Below are 21,788 nucleotides of genomic sequence, written 5' to 3'. Positions count from 1 at the left end.
TTATTTTATAGTACTTGGTAGGGGTAGATTGTTGGTAATGGGTAATCCATTATTAGTAAGTGTAGATATACAGTTGTTTAGATATATGATTTGGGCCTTACTTTAGGGTGTAGAAGCACAACACCCTAGCAATACTTATTTTAGGAAGCATTTTATGAGTAAGGGAGAGAGGTGATCCTAGAGCAGATGTAACAGTTTTAAAAATCATGCTCAAAATAATTATTTATGTTGGTTTTATTACTCTGAACACAGGGAAGTAACATCGCTTACAAGTGTGGTCCCTTTGAAATCAGAGGGAACCATTGTGTGAGTTGAGGTGGAATCACATGGAAATGTTTGCAGGATCAGTCTGTGTGATTTTCCAGGTGAAATCTTGGGCCCATTGCAATAAATAGGAGTTTTGCTTTGGATTTCAGAAAAGCCAGGATTTTAATTCCTAGTGTTCAACAAAATTGTGTGTAACAGGACAAATACATGTGATAATTTTGGTTTAAATAGAGAAATGAATGGGTATGTTTGTTTCCTATCCAAATGCTTTTTAGCTAAAGTTTCCACAGCCACATTCATTTGTAGCTAGTTACTAGTGTTTGCCCGGTCACAGTTCATTTATGGTTCTTGTACAATTTTTTTTTAAAAAAAGATCGATAGATAGATGTAGATGTAATAATCTTTGTTACATTATTATTCTGAGCCCCCACACATGCATACACAATACAGTTACCATTTAGGAAGCTGTTGGATAGAAAATGCTTTCATATATCCTTTAAAAAAATTCTAATCCAAGTTTCAACAGTTAGGCAAAAAAAATCAAGTCTTATTTCTCTCTTACAAATATATCTCTATGTATCTGTAACATAATAAATCGCTAATATTGGTGTGTGCAGTATACTCACCGTAGATCAGTATTTTAAAAGCTCATATAGTAAATTAAAATTATTTATTTTAAAGCAAGAGGGAAGGGAGAAAAACACATTTCACATATCTCCATGGTTACCACCCAGTTGTGATTGACCCTTTTAGGTAACTTTGGGGCTGATAGTGACATATATGGATTACCTGATGCCAGAGTAGTGTTGCTGTTCCGTCTTACCTTCTACAGCCACCACTGCACCTTAGCTACAGGGTTGGTGAGTCATTTGGGAAATAGATTTAGGTGTTTTTAGGGAATCATCTTCTTTCACTAATCATGCTTTCTTTGATCCTGAAGCTATTGCGTGTGTCAGTGTTTTCCTTCCTTCCTCTAGTCTTAGGCTGTTAAATGAGTATGGGTACAGCTATTAGCCACACCTGATCTACATTCCCAAAGCTTAGTTTATGCCACCAGTGCCAGAAGCTGCATGGGGAATAGGATTTAAGTAATTTGGGATGGGGAAAAGGGTGGATGGGGCGGTGGGTCCAGAGTGGTCTGTCGGGGGGGCTAAAAATAGCCCATCTGGGTAGGTGTGGGGGATAGGAAGAGAAGAGCCCTGGGACTGGGGTGAGCAGCTTGGCCTTTCCAGCCCTGTGGCTGTGCTCTGAATGCAGACAGGTATTGATAGAATGGGTTAACCCATTCCTGTTCTAAGTTAGTTTATCTCCTCGGGTGAAATAACTTAGATCAGTCCTACCATGTTTTGCCTTATTTAACCCCCATGAATGCCTGCACAGATAGATATTTAGATCTACCTAATCCCAGTTAAGCCAATCTACATGTAATGGCTGTACATATCCTATGAGTGCAGCTAGGATCTTTCTTCCTGTCCCCCTTTCCTTACACCCTGTACTTCTTTTTCCCTCCCTCTCTCCCTTTCTTTTAACAGCACACTGAATTTACTTAGATGGTCTGAACTTCAAACATAATAAGAATTTTTTTCTTCTGAGGCAAGTTTCTGTGAACCTGACAGACAGACATACAGACAAGCTTGGACCTGTTTTTTAAGAAAGCCCGAGGGACTCGTTTGCCAGAGTTTGAAATTTCCTAGGAGCTTCTTGAGCTCTCCAATGCCTTTGGTGCCAAACATAGGACTCTATTTTGTCTCCCTGATCTTTTCAGAGGGAAGAAAATATACATTAGCATAATGATGGTAAAGATGCAACTAAAGAAAAGAAAGAAGTGAAGCAAAACTACTCAAGGAATTGACGAAAAACATTTGCTTAAAGAAGGTGGCCTAATAAAAGCATCTCAGAATTGTGACACCCATGTTTGGGGGTACTTTGGAGTTGTCTTATAGCCATATTTTTCCTACTCAGTTTGGTTCCCCCTGTGAGTTTCACTCTACATTTTTTAGACTTGAAAAACATACAGCATGTATTTGAACACACAAAGGGCATTTGAATTTCAAGGTCTTAAACAGGTGGCAGGGCAGGAAGAATATGCCCCTTAAAGCACCTGATAAAATGCTCTTGACATGCCATCTTTTTTGCACCTTTGTATTTCATAATATTTTTAACACTATCAATAATCCTGGGCCTCTGGGCCTCTTTGATCTGTGTGTTTAAGTAATAATCTTACTGACTACCTTAATGGTAGCTCTAGTTTTTTGTTGTTCATTGATTCCCCAGATTATTGCACATCAGTCTTCTGATTTCAAGCATACTTTTTAGGAGGGAAAAATATGAAAGACGTGGAGGGAAACCAGCTGAAAATTATGTTATTCTTGGACAGTTCTAATAGGTGGTTTGACCCATGTGAAAAAGATGTGCTGATGTTGGAAACAAGGCTGGGTGCTATGAATAGACCAAAACTAAAAAATGACCACAACCAAAATAGATTTCATTTATAATTGGGAAAATTTAGAAAAACTGTTTTGTCTTTTTTTGCATTAAAGGGAGATAGCTATACTTCATTGGTCCCTGCACTCTATCTTGTGTACTGAAATAACTCGGGCTCAGTCATCTGCCACGGTACATGGCTCAAGGAGGGCAACTTGTGGCATTAGGTAAGGAAGCCTTAAAATCACTTGAGGAAATGAACAGTGTTTTGGAACGTGCCGTGGAGGAGCATGTAGAGGCAATGAAGGATCATGAGTGGAGTACCAGATATGAAGCTGAGATGTAGATGAACCTGTGATTAGCAACAAGCACAGAATTTTAAATCAAAACCACCCACAACACACTAACACACAGGAAGCTGAGGCTTGTTATGGTAAAATTGTTCTCATCACCACTGTGTCATTCATGTGGAGATCTGGATGATGGTGGTTACTTGGAACTGGTTCTCTGCCCAGTCACTATAGCAGCTTTGTATGAGAGGCAGTGCAGGCAGTAGCTGTTTTCTCCTCTCCTGTCTACTGCATTTTATCTATTCTGACCATCAGCTAGTAGCACTTCCAGTAGCTGTTGCTATGGCTGACCTTCCCTTCGCTTTAACAATGATATCCTGTAAAAATATCATGTTGTTTGCTAAACTCAAACATTGAGTCATACTTCATAAAATAATGAAATCAGTTTAAATGCTAAATTAAAAATAACAGTATTGGGGTTCTTTTTTATTTACTACTGATCTTTAAACCTTCAGGACCTGCTGATGGATGTGTGATGCATAACCATGAAAACTAAAGACTTACTTTTTTAGAAAAATGAAAGTTGAACTAGCGTGTACTTATATAAATCCAGGAGTTTGGGCTTTTAGAAGAACATCTATCATGAGATTTATGAATCAGTCATGAGATTAGTCAACATCATGATCGGTGTATAATCTGTTGCTAGACCTACGCTTTTGTAAAACAGGTACATTTTTTAATACAATACTCCTGGCAAGTTTTTAATATTTTTTCATAGGTCAAATAAGGAACTATATCTGCATATTACTAAATTTCTATTTTATAGTATGGGTTATTTTCTGCCACATTCAAATCTTCATGGTATGGTAATTAAAGAATAATCTGCTCTTTAAAGGGGTTTATAGCAAATCTAATTTAGGTTGTAATTATATACACTGGTACAGTGCAGGTTGTCAGCTAAATGTAATGACGTGTTTAAAAAAATATCAAATGGTCAAAAAAGTGTGCAGTGGGACTGTATACACTTATTTTCACCTGACCTGACTGAGTCTATTTGTAAATCATACATTAAATAAATACTGAGTTTTAAATTCTACAACCATGCAGATCTGTTCATGGATCTTCAGTTGTGTGTGAAAATCTGTGCATGAACAGTATAGCAATAATGAACATGAATTTTTCTCAGTCTGAGACATGCATCTGGCTTCTGAGAGGGGTTTCCACATACGCATTGGAAACAAAGCTGAGTCTTATTTCCAATAAGCATCAGAACATCAAGCTTGATCAGGGGAGTTCAGATTTAAACTTTGTAATAAGGCCCATTTCTCATTTTAAAAAAGGTTATTATTTAGCCATAGCTACTCTCTGATTTGAGGTTAGATTTAAGCTCTTGCTGTTGAATCCAGCCCTCGTTTCCTGACCACTGAGCAGACTTCTTAGTAAATCTCCAACCTGAATTTAAAGAGTATAACAGGGAAGACTTGCCATTATCTGAAGTACGCTTAGTTTTATTTTAGAGCACATGTTTCTGAATAGATAATCCCCAGGATGCTTACAAAAAGGTTATGTTATTCTTTCCCTAGACAGTCAGTTAAGTCAGGCTTTCTGCATCATTTCAAACCTATATGATATGTGAATCAGAAAGCAGGTGTGCTTTAACATTGCTGAAATGCATGCAGAATACAGTACCAAACAATACTGCTGTCCTGCTTTACAATGCAGATAATTTCTATTCTCTTATGTTATGTCTCTCACTGGATTAGCCAGCCGTTTGAAATTTATACATGCACTGGCTGATCCTGTTGCTTTCTGTTCCATGGTATAACCATAGTCTCCTGAGGCAGACCTGTCATTACACAGAGTATAATCATGAAGAGAGTGGGTGCAGTTAGAAAAAAATCTAGCATGTGTTAAAAGGCCTAATGAAGAATAAAAATTATGTACCAAGAATATTATGAGAATTGTTGCTGTAGAAAATTGAAATTATGCACTGAAGAATAAATGGTGCATTCCTGCCTACACCTGGGTTTTCAGAGACAGGGTGAAATTTCTAAATGTGGATTCCTGTCTAGGACCTTTGGATGCCCAAATTGCGTTCACATTTGTTCCTACATATATCTGAACACAGGATTTAGATACTCTTTGTTACCACCCACAAAGGAAATTCAGCCTATGGTATTCTTAAACATATAAAATAAAACTATAATATTTTTACTTTTCCCAGGAATCTGGCATTTCAGGTAATGATGAATGAATTTCTTTATCTATTTCTGAGCTTTTTTAAAGCTGATAGAGACTTATTTTCTTTTGAAATTTCAGCATATAAATCTAAACTTCAGGACACAATCTTCCTAGAAAGAGTGTGAAATTTATGGCAGCAGGATTATGCAACTCAAAGCTAAATTCTAAACCTTCCTCTCTTGATTCTTCCTCCAACTCACAAGATCAAACCTAAACTGAAGGAAAGTTTTTCATTGGCATCATCTGCTAAGGTTTCAGAGAGAAACTCTTCTGAAGTGTTAAGGTAAGACTTTATAGCATAGTCCTAAATCACTAGTAACTTTTCAGTTTGGGTATATAATGCCAGCATAGGGAAGGGATGGGTTTCGTCTGCACATCTATGCCAGCTTATATGCCAAATGTCTGCTGCAGCCTCACCATTTAAGAAAATTATTGTAAAAGGAAGCAATGACTACAAAATTATTTCCAGGATTAAAAAAACCCCAAATTACATATACTTGCAAAAATAATTTGTTCTACAATTGAAAAAATACATTAGGGTAGTGTTTTATGCCAAATTATTTAACCATTAAAAAGTTTCAGTGCAAATACTGGAAGGATTGATTGCCAGCAAATACTATAATATAATCTGTTTGCTTATATTGTGGAAAGTCACCAAAACCTTTCACTATAGAGAAGTAGTATTGTCTTTCCCATGGCTTTTTTTTTAATATTAATTTTTCATTAACTCAGTCTACTAAAAATAAATTATTTGAAGAATACTAGTGCCCCAGTACAGGCTGGGGACTGACTGGCTAAACAGCAGCTCTGCCGAAAGAACATGGGGGTTACAGTGGACAATAAGTTGAAGATGAGCCAACAGTGTGCCCTTGTTGCAAAAAAGGCTAATGCCATACTGGGCTGCATTAATAATAGGATTACCAGCAGATCAGGGAAAGTGATTCTTCCTTTCTATTTGGCACTGGTGAGGCCATCTGAAGTACCATCCAGTTTGGAGCCCTCCATTACAGAAAGGATGTAGACAAACTGGAGAGAGTCCAGCAGCGGGCAGCAGTTAGGGGGCTGAGGCACATGACTTCTGAGGAGAGGCTGAGGAAACTGAGCTTATTTGGTCTGGAGAAATGAAGACTGAGGGGGGATTTAATAGCAGCCTTCAACTACCTGAAGGGTAGTTCCAAAGAGGATGTCACTAGACTGTTCTCAGTGGTGTCAGATGACAGAGCAAGGAGCAATAGTCTCAAGTTGCAGCAAGGAAAGTTTAGATTAGATATTAGGAAAAAAACATTCTTGCTAAGAGGTTAATAAAACATTGGAACAGGTTACTTGAAGAGGCTGTGGATTGTCCATTTTTGGAGATTTTCAAGACCTGGGTAGACAAAGCCTTGGCTGGGATGATCTAGTTGGTGATAATCCTGCTTTGAGCAGGGGGTTGGACTAGATGATCTCTTGAGGGCCCTTCCAGCCCCAATTTTCAATGAATCTGTGATTAAGTAGCAGTTTCCATCATTATGTACTTGGCAAGGCTAATTCATCCAGCGCATTTTATCTATATATCAATTTAGTACAGTGAAGCGGGGTGTTGCCAAACACTTCGTATACTATTGCATCTTATGGTTTGGTTTCAAATAGGTATTGAGATTTCCTTGCACTCCTGGGTTTAGTTCCCTTGCTTACTCTGCAGTTCATGCATTTTGGAAACAAAAAAGGCCCATTCTTGTAAATATTCAGGGCATAAATGCATTGTACAGCAAGCACTTCCATTTACTGTAATGATAATACTTCTTATGATAAATAATGCAATGTTCATTTTGCATTTTTATTCCATATTTTGGCCTTGGCAGACAAAGTAGTAGCATGTACAGGTTTATGGATAACAGATTTGGTTATTTATTTATATTTATAGATATGGCTTGAAGGAAACCCCAAGTCTTTATATGCCTCCAGCTTTTATTAACATTATTGGAATATTCAGTGGTGGAAAGCATTATACTTGCTGTTAAAGAGAAGTAGTTAGCTGTGTTAGGCTGAAGTTGGATAGAAGGCAGGGCCACCCTACCCTGCCTTAGTCACTGAGTCATAAATAATGAGGCCTGGAAGGAACTTCCAAAGGTCATCTAGTTCAACACTGCCTGAGGTAGGATCATCCCTATCCAAACCTTCATATACAAATACATCATCTAACCTCTTAGTAAAAGTACTGGTAGCCTTCTACTTGGTAGTAAGCATTTGTAGGACTGAGAATCTAGATAACTTGAATTGTTTCATAGTAGTATGCACATCCATACTTCTTTGTCTGGCTGTGCTATACTGTGAAAGAGGAGGAGATGAATGCATATTTTTCTTTTGCAGGTATAGTGGTTCTGAGTACAGGTGATAAAAATAGCTTGCTGGATTATGTTATAAGTACCTTCTGCATAGGAAACCCTATAAATAAACAAAGCTTTTGCCTGCATATCCATTGACACAACTGCTTACCCAATCTAGCTGAAACCAGGGATCAATAAACTTTCATTAAGAGCAGGTTGAACTGACATAGTCCTTTCCCCCTCAGACCAGAAGTGTCAGTTGATGGAGGCAGCCACTAGATGGTATGTTCTTTTGCAGATGTGTTTAGTAGGCCAGGTAAAATCTCTTTTCAGGCCAGATCCAGCCTACAGCCCACAGGTTACCACCCTGACATAAATAATGCAAAATGAGCAACACAATGAAGCTTATGATGCTTTTGGATCTTCATTTATCACATTGCTCATTTTATTTAGCATAAATACTTCATGTTCACCCATTTCCATAATTGGGTATGTGAGAACAAAGCCATAAGAATTATAGATTACCTATCAAGGGGTCTTACTTCTTGGTTAGTGTTGGCACAGTTGAGATAAGGAGTGACATTAATACAGCAGCTCTGCTGATACATAAGAAAATTACCAGTGTGAACCATTCTTTGTGAGGGCCCTTTGACTTGAAACTTAGTTCTCTTATGCCAGCAGTTCCTGACTTTGGGTTGCGACTCAAATGAGGGTCATGTGAGCAGTGTTGGTGGTACCACACACAAAGGACGAGCCACGCTGTGTGCAGGCAGCTCTCCTGTCCCTGTGCTGCTGGTGCCGCTGCCACCATGCTCCACTCCCAGCAGCGGTTTGGAGCAAAAAAAAGGTTGGGAACCAGTGCCTTAGGCAATTTGGTCCAAAGTTGCTTGAATTTGTCTACCATTTCGGCACACTTTGCTGATTACCTGTTTCTGCAAGCTTCTGTGGTAATTTCTATGGGACTGTGAATTTTTATTTGGAGAGGGATTAGGTTTTTGTTTGGCAAGTAAACTTTTTTTATGGACAGGCTACTTAGGAATGGTTAGCAATTTGCTCTTTTTTTGGTCTTAATTGGATTAGGTTGTTAATAATGTGTCCAAAGTACCCGGTGCCTGAAATTAGTGTCTCCTCATACCATCAAACTAAGTTAGGAAAATAATTTTCTGTAAGAATCATGTTATAATTACAATTATGATAGATGTGGACCTGCTTATACGAGACACAGACGCCTTTATTAGAATGTTGTTTTTAAGAGAGTTGGAAAGTGTCTCCTAGTGCTTTGCAAAGTACATTAGTCCAAAAATAAACATATCCCCTTAGGGCAAGACCTCAGAGTTAGCTGCAGACTCTTTAATGCTCAGTTTATTGGAAAGTATCCTCATGTGAGCTCCTTTGAGGTCTTCAGTAGTATAGCAGCCTTGTACTGCCCCTCTGCACAGAGGTGAATTTTGTCCCTGTGGAAAATATCTCCTGTAAGTAATAAAACCAAGTAAGTTACCCAACAGCTTTCCCAAAAATAATTAATTGAAATAAATATGCACAGCGGAATTTCCAACATATGTAACAAGTATTAACCTGTTGTGTAGCAGAACAGCATGCTCTCATTCTTCCTCTCTCTCTCATACCACAACCCTCCCAATAGCAATCCAGTTTTTGCTTGAAAATCTAGCCATCTCACCTACAGTTAAAGGTATTGCACTTATTATTATTCACATTATAGGTATATTTTCTTCTTTTAATTGTTCCTCTAATCCTTTAGTCTCATAAAAAGTTTTTTCAAGTCTACTTCATAACCTATTAGTGCTTGATAAATCTTCCTTAAAATTTGCTTACCCTGGATACTCTTGGTTGTCAAGTGTTTTCCCATCCCCCATGTTGAGATTGGTGAAGTCTACTCTTCCCACAGCCACAAACTGAAATCATATTCTGATGAATATAAATAGAAGGGGAAATCAGGGTATCCGAACTTGTCTCATCTGCAGTAAAGTGAGAAATGAGCCATTTTGCAAACTGCTGCCAACTAAGTTAAATTAACATTGATCTCCCTGATACCTTGGCCCTTGGCTGGGGGAAGTCAATTCACTTAATTTCATAACCCAGAAGTAAAAGAGGAGTCAGAGCCCAGTGAATGAACATTTCTGGAAAGCTTATTTTAGATGTGTTCAGAGCTAAGGACGTTTTGGTTGTGTTTGCTTTTTTTCTCAGCTGCAGTTTTCTTTAGAATTCCATAATAAATTAGGTAATTTGGACTATTCATATGGAGCGCTTTGGACCCATCTGTGAAAAGCAGGTTCTCTGGTACACCAGGGATCTTAACTCAGCTGGTGAGAAATACATATGGAAAACGGACAGTGCAGTTGCTCCAATACTAAATCCCCCTTGCAAGCCTATCATTTGAGTCTAGGCTCCTTTCCAATCTACAGGAAATGACTGATTATCCTATTTTGTCCAGAAAAAAATGTGCTGGAATATAAATACCATAGGTAAAATAAGCAGTGGCCTTAAGTTAGCTGATTAATTTTAAAGACAGTGACCAGCCCCGTTCAAATCAGGTGGTAGCACTGAACCAGGAAAAGATTTGTTGGTTGGGGTTGGTTGCACCATCCCATTAAGGTCACCTGACACTTCCCATTATAAGACCCTGATTTCAGTTGCTTAGAACTTTTGCCAAGATTGAACAATTTCAAACAGATTTTTGTAAGTTAGATGTCTGACTCCAGCTGAATTGTTCTGGGAGAAGTTCAGTCAAATCATTTCGATGTTTCTGAAAATAAGGGGAGGGCAGACTGAATTCAAGCCTTTTCTGACTTTTGAGTGCTTCACTTCGCAAATTCAATAGTGATCTTTCAACATTGTTTGTTTTATGCTCATTTAATTTTATAAAGATCCTCTGAACACACGTGTTTGCACTCATTGGTATGAATTTTTGGTCTCCTCACCTTAGAAGGGCTAGCAGGGGGAAAGGCATTCACTTTTTATAAAATAAGCAGTTATTTTTCAAGTTCTCAAAAAGAGAGAGGGAGAGCGTGAAAAAGAAAGGAATAGAAGGAGTGACTTTATCCCTTCAAGTATCTTGATATCCTTCTTTTTTTATTTTTCACAAATGTTAAAGCAATGTAAAGTACCTGCATAGAAACCAGATGTCTTTTATAGTTCCTAATATCTCTTCAATATTTTCTTAATACTAATAATACTCAACAGAAGATGACTATTAAAAACAAAGCAATTGTGTTTCTCATTCTGGTGCACTGTGAATGTTAGATGTCACAATTAGGGACCATGATTTGGTTCATTATATAACCACATTCCTTACACTTATGGGAACAGCTGATTATTATTATCCTTTTTTACAAGTCAAAGAAATATACGTGTATACTCCCCACTCCAGTGCCGATTTAATGTAAATGAAAAGATGCCTATTGATTTAAATGGAACAGGGTTGTCCGACTTCAAAGCAGCTGGGGGCTGCATGCTGCAGGGGCCACAAACTGTGGAGGCTTCTGAGACCCCTGCCATTGACAACTCACATCCCATACAAGCAGCCTGAGCCTCCACCCCCTACTGCAGGGTTCCCCTCCCACCACCAAGGTAGTGTGAGCCCCCTTTTGCTGCTGCTGCCCCCCTACCCCACTGCTACTGTACAACACCACTACCCCTTATGCTGCTATGCAAACCCGCTCCTCCCCACCACAGGCATGCAGAAGAACCCAGGTTCCAACCCTTCCCAGGTACCCTTTGCAAGCCCCATGTGACACCTGCCTCCTCTGCACCTCATTCCCACCCCCCTTCCCCTACTGTCTGGTCAGCCAACTTATTGGGCTGCCTCCAAGACTTCTGCCCTAACTCAAGGACTCCAGCTGCTGCTGCAGAAGTAGAAGCAATGAGGCCAGTAGCAGCTGGACAGAAGTCCATGAGCCTCACTTTAACCACTCCTAGGCCGGATGCAGCCTGTAGGCTGCCAGTTGCACAGCCCTACAGTAGAAAACAGGTTTGTAATCAGTGCTTTCCCACTATATGCGTAAATGTCAACTCTGTTCATGTCCACTCATGCAGTGTGAATCATGTAAAAGCATGAATAGGCTGCTGCTTAAAAAAAGATAAAAAGTAGTGGTTACATTATTTCAGTGGAAGATATAAAGGCTGTTGTTTTATTTTCTGTCAGAAAACCAAAACTTTTCATTTAAGAGTTTTTGAACAGAGAGTCAGTATTGCAGGGGATACCAATATGTTGCAGTCATCATGCAATCCTGATATGTTACCCAACTTGCAATGTCAGGGTCTTGATGTTGAACTTTTGTATTTCTTTTAGACTTAGAAAAACAAGCTTGGCAGGCTGGATAAAAATGTTATGTTGGAAAAAGTAACATTAGTTATTGCTATTATGAACAAACTGATATACATATACATCTGTATTGTTATAAATGTGTGCATATGCTGTGTGTTTACATACAGGACAACCTCATTATAACAAGCCCTGTTATAACAAACTCCTGCTTTTATTCCCAACAACAGGAACCAATTTATTCACTATTAAAATAAAGTAAATTGACCAACCCTGTAATAGCAGAAACCCCCTTTTAATGGACCTTTGTCCCAAGGAGAAGGCATTTCTGTTTTGGTACATTATCCTCCAAGAGATGCTGTATTAGTATGAAAATATTGATGGATGTTTATAGGTTCCAGCTGTCTGGAGCCTATAGGGAGGTCATTAGCCATCATAGTCTGAAGTCAGGCAGAAGGTAGAGCAGGTAGCGCTTTAGAGACTAACTGATTCAGCAAAGCACAGGCTTTCATGGGCAACAGTATACCTTGTCAGATTCTACTGGTGTGAATAGACTGGCAGAAATAGAGGTGCAACAGGGCAGCTCTGTGCCCTGGGCAGCAGATGCACATGGGAGTGTGGCAACTGCTACTAGTGGTGCTAACTGCTCGTTAGCAGCTGTGGGAGCTGGTATTTCTGTGCCTTACCCACTAAGTGAATACCTCAGGCCGGTACCCAAATCGCACACACACCCTTTCCCTTCCTCTCCCCCAACCCAATGTTGTTACGCTACTGGGAAGAATAAGAAATGAGGATAAGAAACCATAGTCCCTATTAAGACCACAGTTAACACAGCCCAGGCTGTGGATGATTTCTTGTTCCACAGTTTTGGAGGAGCCTATAGAGTGACCATAATTTTAAAACAGAATAATATGGGGTCTGTTCTGGGAGGAGATCTGATCAATTGAGGTATTCAGCACATTGTAACATAAGGTCTTCTATATGGATTTGATCCCTTAATCTATTTTACTGTATCATACTCCATTATTATACTCTATTACTGCAAAGCAAAGCTTGAATATCTTTAGACACAGGAGTTCACAACTTCTTTTGACAACTTACTACATTATATTATGATTGGCAAGCCGATTAATTGACCGGCCAAATATTGTCAATTTACTGGTCAATTGACTGCATATTTTTTCACTGGACAAAGATTATAGCAACTGTATTTTAAAAAAAAAAAAAAAAAACCTGCATTTTTTTGTAGTTTTACAGAAATACGATGTTTTTAAATTATTTTTGACACATTTAATGGAAAATTTTTGCTTTTTCTGTGTATTATTTGGACCAATGGGCATTTTTTTTATTACTTCTGACCAATTATTTGACCAGTCAGTTGATCAAATTTTATTTGACTGGTCAAATACCCAACACATCTTGCTTCTCTTGTCGGTTTTTAGTTGTTACTGATGTAATGGACCAGTGTCTTGTTAAGAACTTTGTTAAAAAGTAGTAAGGATATTTGCCCAGATCCTGGTACTGCTATTATTTGTGCATAATGCACAGGGAGAATTTGTAAAGCTGACTTACAGCTCACCATTGCATTTCCTCCATTCTTAGCACTGCTCTGTGCTGTGCTTAATGCAGCCTCCTTTTGTGAAGACTTTGAACACTCCTCCCCACCCCACCCCCTCTGGTATCCAATGGGGAAGTGTAACAAATGTCACAATTGATAACAGACCAGGAGTGAAAGGTGTGTTGCAGATGTGGGGAGATCAGGAGTTGGGTCTCTGGTGTTCTTTGATTAAATGCACAGATACAGAGTACCCTGGACATATTTCTACTATTATTTGCAAATATGTTTAAATGTTGTAGACTTAGTAGATTGTTTAAATTGTTAGAAAAGGCCTGAGAAACCCAGGGTTTTGCTGATACAGGATTGAAGTGAGGGTTGAGTGACCTGCTTTCACAGGTGATCCCAAGACAAAAGTATACGAGCTACAGACACTGCATATCTGAAAATACTTTTGGGGCTGTACTTGGTTCATGTTTAGCTTTCTCAGATTCTTTTTGGTAGAAGTGAAAATATTAAGCATCACACAATCAGCCAGTTCTTTATGGCTCACCAGGAAGTGCCCCATAAATCAGCACTATGGCTTTGGACAGAAATTACAGATAAACTATGATAAGTGATTGCAAACCAGTTCAGATCTGTAACACAACAGAAGTTTAGTACACATAAACCACTTTAAAAATGGCTGAAAGCAGTTTAAGCTAAAACTAGATTAATGTAGTTAATTAGACTTAACTGATTTAGGCTTAGTCAGTTGACTGAATTTCTGTCCCAGGTCCCCTCCAGATTCAAGTTAACTCATAGGTCCCCAGCATCCCAGGATGCTTTGTACCTCCCCACAGTCCCCCCCACTCCATACAGGGTAGGCAGTCTAGCCTATCTCTCCATACAGGGTAGGCGATCTAGCTTTGCCCCAAGCTGTCTGCTCTAGCACCCCCCAGCTTTTGTCCTGAGCCGCTTCAGGTATATGGCTGCATTTCCAGAATCAAAAGTAAATGTCTAGTCACTTGCTTATTGGTTCAGTCTGTGCAGTTTAGACTAACCTGTGAAGAGTGAATCGATTCAGCCTTGGGCTTTTTGACTATCTGTACTTAGCCTAGGTGGCCAGGAATTCATTGGAAGCTTGACATAAATTGTAAGTCCAGCTGCAACCTGTTCCATATAGTCCGGGAGTGAGCCTTTTTGTTCTTTTGTGTTCCAGAAAGGTGAAAATGTATTGGGAGTTACATTACCACTGCCTTTTAAAATGAAATTTAACGGAGTAACAATAAATAAAACGACGTTTATTTTTTCTATTGGTCCCTGGGAGGAGTAATGCCTTTGACTGGTTTTGAAGCGGTATTGTGTGTCAAATTGTTCACATATTAACTGCAGTTTTATCATATGGAATAAACTTGGTTGCTTTCAAACTGCAGTGAAAGAAATTAGGTTGGATATTAAGAAAAAAGTTTTTTTTACCTTGAAAGTAGTCAGGTATTGGAACAGGTTATCTAGAGAAGTTGTGGACTCTCCATTCCTGGAAATCTTCAAGAGCAGGTTAGCCAAACACTTGACTGGGATGGTTTAATCAGGGATAGTCCTACCCTGAGCAGGAGGCTGAACTAGATACTTTCTGAGGTCCTCTCCAGCCCTACTTTCCTATTGCATCTTGAGCAGATGCATATACTCTTATAATGGTTCAGCAGAGCTTCTTTGCCAGAAAAATTAAAAAGTTATTCATCTCTGAAGCCACCAAATTCAGCAATAGGGGACAATATGCCTAAGGAGCTTAGGGTCCTTCCAGAGCACTGTCTCAAGACGTAGGTTCTCCAGCAGAGTACAATTTGCGTCTACTTAGGAAGTCTCTTCTGTGGAGCTCAGAAGCTTCTCAGGGGGAAGAACAGTGGGAGGATGGTTTGTCTCCTGCAGAACTGAGGAGGTGTGTGCAGAAGCAGAAGAAAGTGTAATGCTGCATGACACGTAAGATTTAAACAATGCCTCTGATGATTCCCAGGCAAAAAAAAAAATACCCCCCCCCCCCAAATTCATTCACAGTGTAGAATAATAGACACTACTACTTTTATCTAGCAAAATAGTGTGTGTTTAGCTCACCCAAACAGCATGCTGTCATCCTGACTGTCATAGCCCTCATGGTATTTTGTGTCTTTGCATGTTTGTTTTGTTTTTCTGTTTAATAAAAATCCAGTTTAAGAAACATGAACTCTTCTCATTATTGTCCAGCATGTGGTATACAGATAATGGTGGTAGCTGTCAGGCTAGCAAGACCCACAGGAGAGAAATGATGTTTAACAGACAAGCAAAGGAAAACGGAGAAGCAGAGCAAATAGGCAGCACGATGAGAGACAGACAAATGCACTCTGAATTTGCAGGCAAATACTGGAACGCGTGCATGGAAGCAGTGGAAATAAAGTGTTGTATAAAGCTAGCTCTATACAGAATTGACTAGGGAGGATAAAGGTGAGAAGATGAAGGTTAAGATTTTCTACTCCCTCATGTATGAGAACAAGAAGATCCCCAGGAGTAAGGGCTGAGCACTGGAAAAGGAGAAAAACGTGTGTGATGAGGACTGTAATTCCAGACAGAATGAGACTGTAGAGAGATTAGATTTCTTTTTGTGTCTTACCCAAAATCAAGAAGCAGAGGAGAGAGTAAATGTATGTCTTTCAGAGCTGTGCACTCAGATTCACCCATGTAACTTTGGAGAGATGAAAGATTTGCTAATTAGAGAGAGGATCATTTTAAGGGACATTGGTCATTTAGGATTCCGGCTTGTAGGAGAGACTGTTGAGAGAATAAAAGTCTAATCCTAGGGAAATTAATCCAAAGAGCAAGAGCAGGTGACCTGTCCAAAGAAAAGAACAAGGTAATAACAAGGAGTGAAGGGGGAAGGAAACAATGTAGAGTCCCAACTAAAAGAACCAGAACAGAGACAAATTGACCAAAAACAGGCAGCCTGGTCCAATTGTATGTGCTGTGGAAGGGGAATTGGTGTTAGGTGTTTCAGAATCATAACCACTTGTTTCCAGTCCTCCATCTCTCTTTCCTATGCTAAAAAGTAAATGAAGTTACTAAAGCTGTAGAGACTTTCAAAGAGGAGGAAAAAAAATATCTGCCCCATGACGTTAGCAGAAGTGAAGACTCTTAGTAATGGCTACCAGCTACTCTACTTCCGTATTTGCAGTTGTACCACTCAGTGGCCAGTTTGATTGGCACCTGGCTCCACAGTCCATCTGAATGTAATCCCTTTGTCACTGAGAAATGACACACTTAGACTACAGATGTGATCACCTACTGATGATGTACAGTAAACACCATCCTGAAGTTAGCAAAAAAATGCAGACCCTTAATAAGATTACCCCCTTGACATGAGATGTTAGCACTTGTAGTTAGAACAGTGGACACACACAGGGTACCATTCACTACTGGCCAGCAGACCAGTGCCAGACCTGGCATTGCCCACAGTACGCCTGTTGCAATGTGTGAGAAAGTAACTTAATACAGTGATTCCGATCTTTTGAGATTCAGGGTTTCCCTTGGAACATGCTAGCTCTTAGCTTTCTCTTGTTTTTGACTGTGGAGTTTTCCTGTTGCAAAAAACTCAGAAAGACCTCAACAGGTCAGAATGTTTTTTTGACGCTATAGATTCCTATTTGAAATCTCTGGGTTTATTTTACTAATCGTGTCCACGTTTGCACACGTAACAGTGCCAATATTGTACAGCATCCCACAGCACCCTTAAAAGGATCTCACAGAACCCCATGGTGCTGTGTCACCCTGACAGAATTACTGATCTAGTTCATTTAAAAAAAGACACAAACAGATAGTCTGCACACATTTTACCCACTGACAATGACCAACAACTCCGATATAACCTTACCCATCCATCATATGTGCTCATCTCATGAGTAGGCTGAGCACTACTTAAAGCTATTAATAAAAATTTTAGGGCCATCTCTCTTCAAAACAGTTGAGTATCCATAGTTGATATAAAAGGGGCAAAATAGTGAAGGAAAATGGATGAAAGCCAGAGGGGACTGCAGTAAAATTGCTCGGGTTACTTTGACTAATAAATATGCTTGTAGAGTTTGTAAAATGGAGCCTTGAATCCAGATTTCCAGTCTTACTATTTCCTGTGTTTTTTGATAAACGTATGCCTGTAGAGTACATTTTCTTTGGGTTGCTTTGGCTCAAGGAAGTGATAGATTCTTTTAGCCTTAGCTCCAAGGTAGCAAGGTTTTTATGCTTGAGACTTTGATCAGAATTGGATTGGCTCTCTATTTTAATCTCTGTTTTCCTTAATTTTTTTATTTCATCCCGCTAAGTTATTTGAACAGCAGCTGAGGTACTGTACCCCATTTCTTTTCCCTAAGTTTGTATGGGTAAACCCTGTATTTCTGTTATGAGGGATTGAGTTGATTTAGTAAGAATTACCAGAAATTTTCTGGTCTCTTGTTCCAGGGGTAGCATGCGTGTTGCAGGCATGTCAAGCTTCACTCCAGTGCTCCCAAAAAAAGGTCCTCAGACACATAGGCACTGAGTATGTGGAAGCCCAAGGGCCCTGGCCCTACTTGGAAAGAGGGCTGTTGAGGCCTAAAGCTGAAGAAAATTATGTAATATTTCTTAGGAACAATGACTGAGTCCAGGGATCCGGGTTTTCTGTTTGCTGCAGAAAAACATGGATTTTTCTCCTGTAATAGAAAAAAATGTGGCAAACCATAGGTTACCTTTTACAAGCTGGTAAAGTTCCAGCCTGCAAAGGGCTACTTGGGGCGGGAGGGAGCAGGGTAGGTGATCAGAAGCAGGGGTTGCCACATCCACATGCCAGCCAAGCAGTGGTGGAGAGCAGCTCCCACAGCTCCCTCCAGGTAAGTCTATGGGGGGGAGGGGGCACAGGCAATGTGGTAGGGAGGCAAAAATGACATGGTGGAGAGGGGTAGAGGGTCCAAAGTGATGTGGCAGAGTATTGTGCTCCCTGAGATTTCTGCATCTACACTGGGGCGCAGGGTGTGGAGCTGCAGCCGGGCCTGACCAGCTTTGGGCAGGAGCCGCCTCCGTAGCCCAGCAGGCAGGACCCAGTGCAGGAGGGAGCACCACACTATGCTGCCACCCCTGCCCCAATCCCCACATATGCCTCGATACTGCCTGAGCGTAATTGCCAACATTTATTTTGCCAGGGGTAGAGGGGAGCTAAGATGATAGACATGTGCCCCTCCCCTCCCCCATATGATACACTTGGATTGAGCTCTCTGAGGATGAAAGCAGTGAGCTCACTGAGATTACTGCTGTCAGTGTGGCTCCTGCTAGAGCACCATGTATGCCATGAGCTCCAACTTCACTGGCAGATCAGTGCAGACACAGGCTAGAGCTCCTCCTGCTTTCAGCACCAATCTGGAGCCCAGGGTGTGAGTGTGTACATCACTAGTCCCTTCTTTTACCTTGCTGCTGAATTTTGGAATGGAAGGAAGCGAGAGTGAATAATGGCTGCATTCACCCCCTGAGCTCCAAGGCCATACAAAAACAGGGGCTCTGACCAGAGCCTGTGCCAGTGCCAACCAGCTGGGGAGCTGAGAGCTTGCAGACTATGCGGAGCTCTGGCAGGAGCTATGCTGACATGCTAGTGAACTCAGAAGGCTCACTGCATATGCACCACACAACTGAAGAGGGTATGGTCTCACCTCCTTTACCATGATCCTGGATCTGCCCATGGGCCGTGCTAAGTTGTCCTTACTTAGCTTCTAAAAATGCTGTATTGTAACAGTTACAACAATTGCTGTTGGTGAAGTTGGGAACTAATAATGTGCACTTGTAATTTTATTAGCAAGTATCTTTGGGAGACCCTGATTTTTTATATTAAACATTTATCTCACAGCATTGCTGTGTGATTTTTATTTTTTTTGGTCACCCTTTTGGTCACTTTAAAGCCTGAAAGTATGTGAAAAGAGTAAATAAACCACAGCAAAACAAATATATGGTGATAAACTATCACGTTTGGTTGCATTTCATGACTGAAATATAGCTGGCATTGTCAGAATAATAATTATTTTTAAATAACTTACACAGTAATGGAAAAATGGAACTGGATGAACACACATTAGAACTGTTCTGCTAATGACAAAATGTTTTTGCAGCATTTATTCTAATGAGATCTAGTTTTAAACTTTGCTCTCTTGGAACATGAACCAACTTCCACTGGAAGGATTCCTGCTGTCCTCAATGAGAAGGGTATCAGAGCATTCGTTTTCCTGTCCATGTATGTCAATTTCATTTGGAAAAGACTCACTTTCCTTCCCCCCTCCTCTGAAAACTGATAAATACATTTTTTGTTAAGGGTGTTTCCTGCTTTAAAAAAAAACAAAAAACCTTGGTTACGTTGTGTGTAAAATTACATAATCCCTTTTAAGTGCTATAAAATTTACCCAAATGTGTGTGAAGCTGATTTTTGAAAACAGCTTTTTCTAGATAGTGGAGACTTTAACAAATTCTGCAATTGTGGTGTCATGCAGGATGTCACATGCTGTCTCTCTGCAACTGGATGGCTGCAGTTTTGTTTTTAGGCTAGAACTATCAGAGGTTGTAAAACTGTGGGATGTAGTGCCTCATAAAAAGTCTTTATAGAAAGAACTAAGAATGTAAGGAAAGACTATTTCCTAAGAAGCTGCATATTACTAAAGATGTTAAGCCACATGATCTCTTCTGTATTTTGTGTAACAAAATGTCACCTTCATAATAGACATGTTTTATTTGAAATAAGATGTTATTCTGAAATAATAATTCCTACTTAATATACTGGTATTATTTTCTGAAGGCTAAATATAAATATACTTAGTGGCAGTATTGTTCATAGGAAAATTAAAACATGAAATTTTAAAATAGGTCATAAAAACATGAGGGGGAAGGCATTTAATAAGGTAAAATTTGGGGTCGTAGAGGTGAGAAGGGAATGTGCTCACTACAAGAGGAGGTAGAGCTATGGAGCTGCTAAACCTGAGAAGATACTTTCAAGTTCCCAAAGAATACCCGTCTTCAACAAGTTGTTCTGCTCCTAGGAGATGGAAAGTGGCAGTGATAACCTAACCACTTATACCAGACTAGTCAATTGCCTGTCAAGAATGACAGGGGGCAAGGGGGCTGGGATGGAGTGCCACCAGCCAACACCCCGTGCTGCCGCTGTTCTACCTCTTGCAGGGAGTGGGGTGGGAGAGCTGAGGCCGGTGCTGCTGGCCTCAGCTCCCCCACCTCCTCTCTGGTCCTCGGTGCAGCTTTTGGAATCATGGCAGTGCTCCCGCATGCTGGGAGCACTCCGATTGGCTGTTTCCATCAGCCAATCAGAGTGCGAATAAAGTGTTTTGGACAGGCAGACAAAAAGACTTAGGCTTTATAATATTAGAATACTGGCAATCGGTTAGAATGGCAGGCCAAGTGTTTGTAATCCAGCTGCTGCTGTGGGCTGCTGATCCCTTTCTGCTCCAATCCCTTCTGTGTCCTACATCCACTTACTGGGTGACACTGAAAACCATGATGAACACCAAGGGGAGTGGCAAATTCAGCAGTGAGGGCACAGAGGAGGAGTCTTGAAGTTGCTGCTTTATTTATTTATTTAGCAGATGCAGTTTTGGCATATGGTTTCAGCTATCTTAAAGTGATGTCATCACCACTGTGAGGAACTTGAAGGCCACTAGGTAGCACAGTAAATGGACACAAGTCAGCAGTGTGGGACATGGTATGAACTTGGGAGGGGCACATGTCTATCACGAGGTGATTTGTTGTCATTGTGAAGGCCCCATTGATTTAGGTTTGAGGCACAGTGACCCTGTTCAATTTGAAAACATTTGAGAAGTTCCCAGTAACAGCATGGTCAGTTAAATCCTGGTTGACTGACTATAGGATCAGAGATGATGTGATGATAACTGATTGGTGCTTGTGCTGACCATTTTTCGTGCCATCGAGTAAGTAAGGAAAATTCAAAGGGTTTTGAAAGGGTAGACCATATTGGAGGGAGCCAAGCTGTTGATGGGTGGAAAATGCCCCAGTGCACTGGCAATGATTATCATGGAGTCTAGCCAGTAAGTTTACTTCAACAATTGTGCAGTGGAGATGAGCGGGTCAGTGTTACTGAGGACTTGGTAACCAGAGGAATGGAGTGAGGCGCAATGTGCCTGACACAACACACATTGTAGCATGAAGTTGGGTATCCACTATTTTGGTGTATTATGAATGAGCCCATACAGGGGGGACACGGTATTCTCCAACTGAATAACATAGTGGGAGAACAGATGAATGTAGTGTGGAGGCATCGGCATCCAAAGTGGAGCCTGCAACTTTAGCAAGTAGGTTATTCTTTGTTTTGATTTTTAAAGCAGTTTTCTGGAGATGTAATTTATAAGATGAAGTTCATTCAAGGGCGACTCCAAGACTCCAATACA

The 21,788-nt window shown here is 40.2% G+C and overlaps 1 long non-coding RNA gene across 5 annotated transcripts in view; it reads left to right on the top strand.

Moving 5' to 3' along the window:
• LOC109316322 overlaps positions 1-21,788 on the top strand; it is a 119,392-nt gene that overhangs the window by 16,018 nt on the left and 81,586 nt on the right. For 4 of the 5 annotated variants that reach the window (XR_002102807.1, XR_002102806.1, XR_002102808.1 and 1 more), the window contains one exon: positions 5,301-5,505. The exons of the other annotated variant lie outside the window; for it this stretch is intronic. This is a non-coding gene — a long non-coding RNA (uncharacterized LOC109316322). The remainder of the gene's footprint in view (positions 1-5,300; positions 5,506-21,788) is intronic. 5 annotated transcript variants of the gene reach the window in all.

The sequence above is a fragment of the Crocodylus porosus genome, unplaced genomic scaffold, assembly GCF_001723895.1.
Source record: "Crocodylus porosus isolate Cpor-Errol unplaced genomic scaffold, CroPor_comp1, whole genome shotgun sequence".
Classification (NCBI taxonomy): domain Eukaryota; kingdom Metazoa; phylum Chordata; order Crocodylia; family Crocodylidae; genus Crocodylus; species Crocodylus porosus.
The sequence above is the reverse complement of the archived record's forward strand: the minus strand, read 5'-3'. Positions and strand labels throughout refer to the sequence as shown.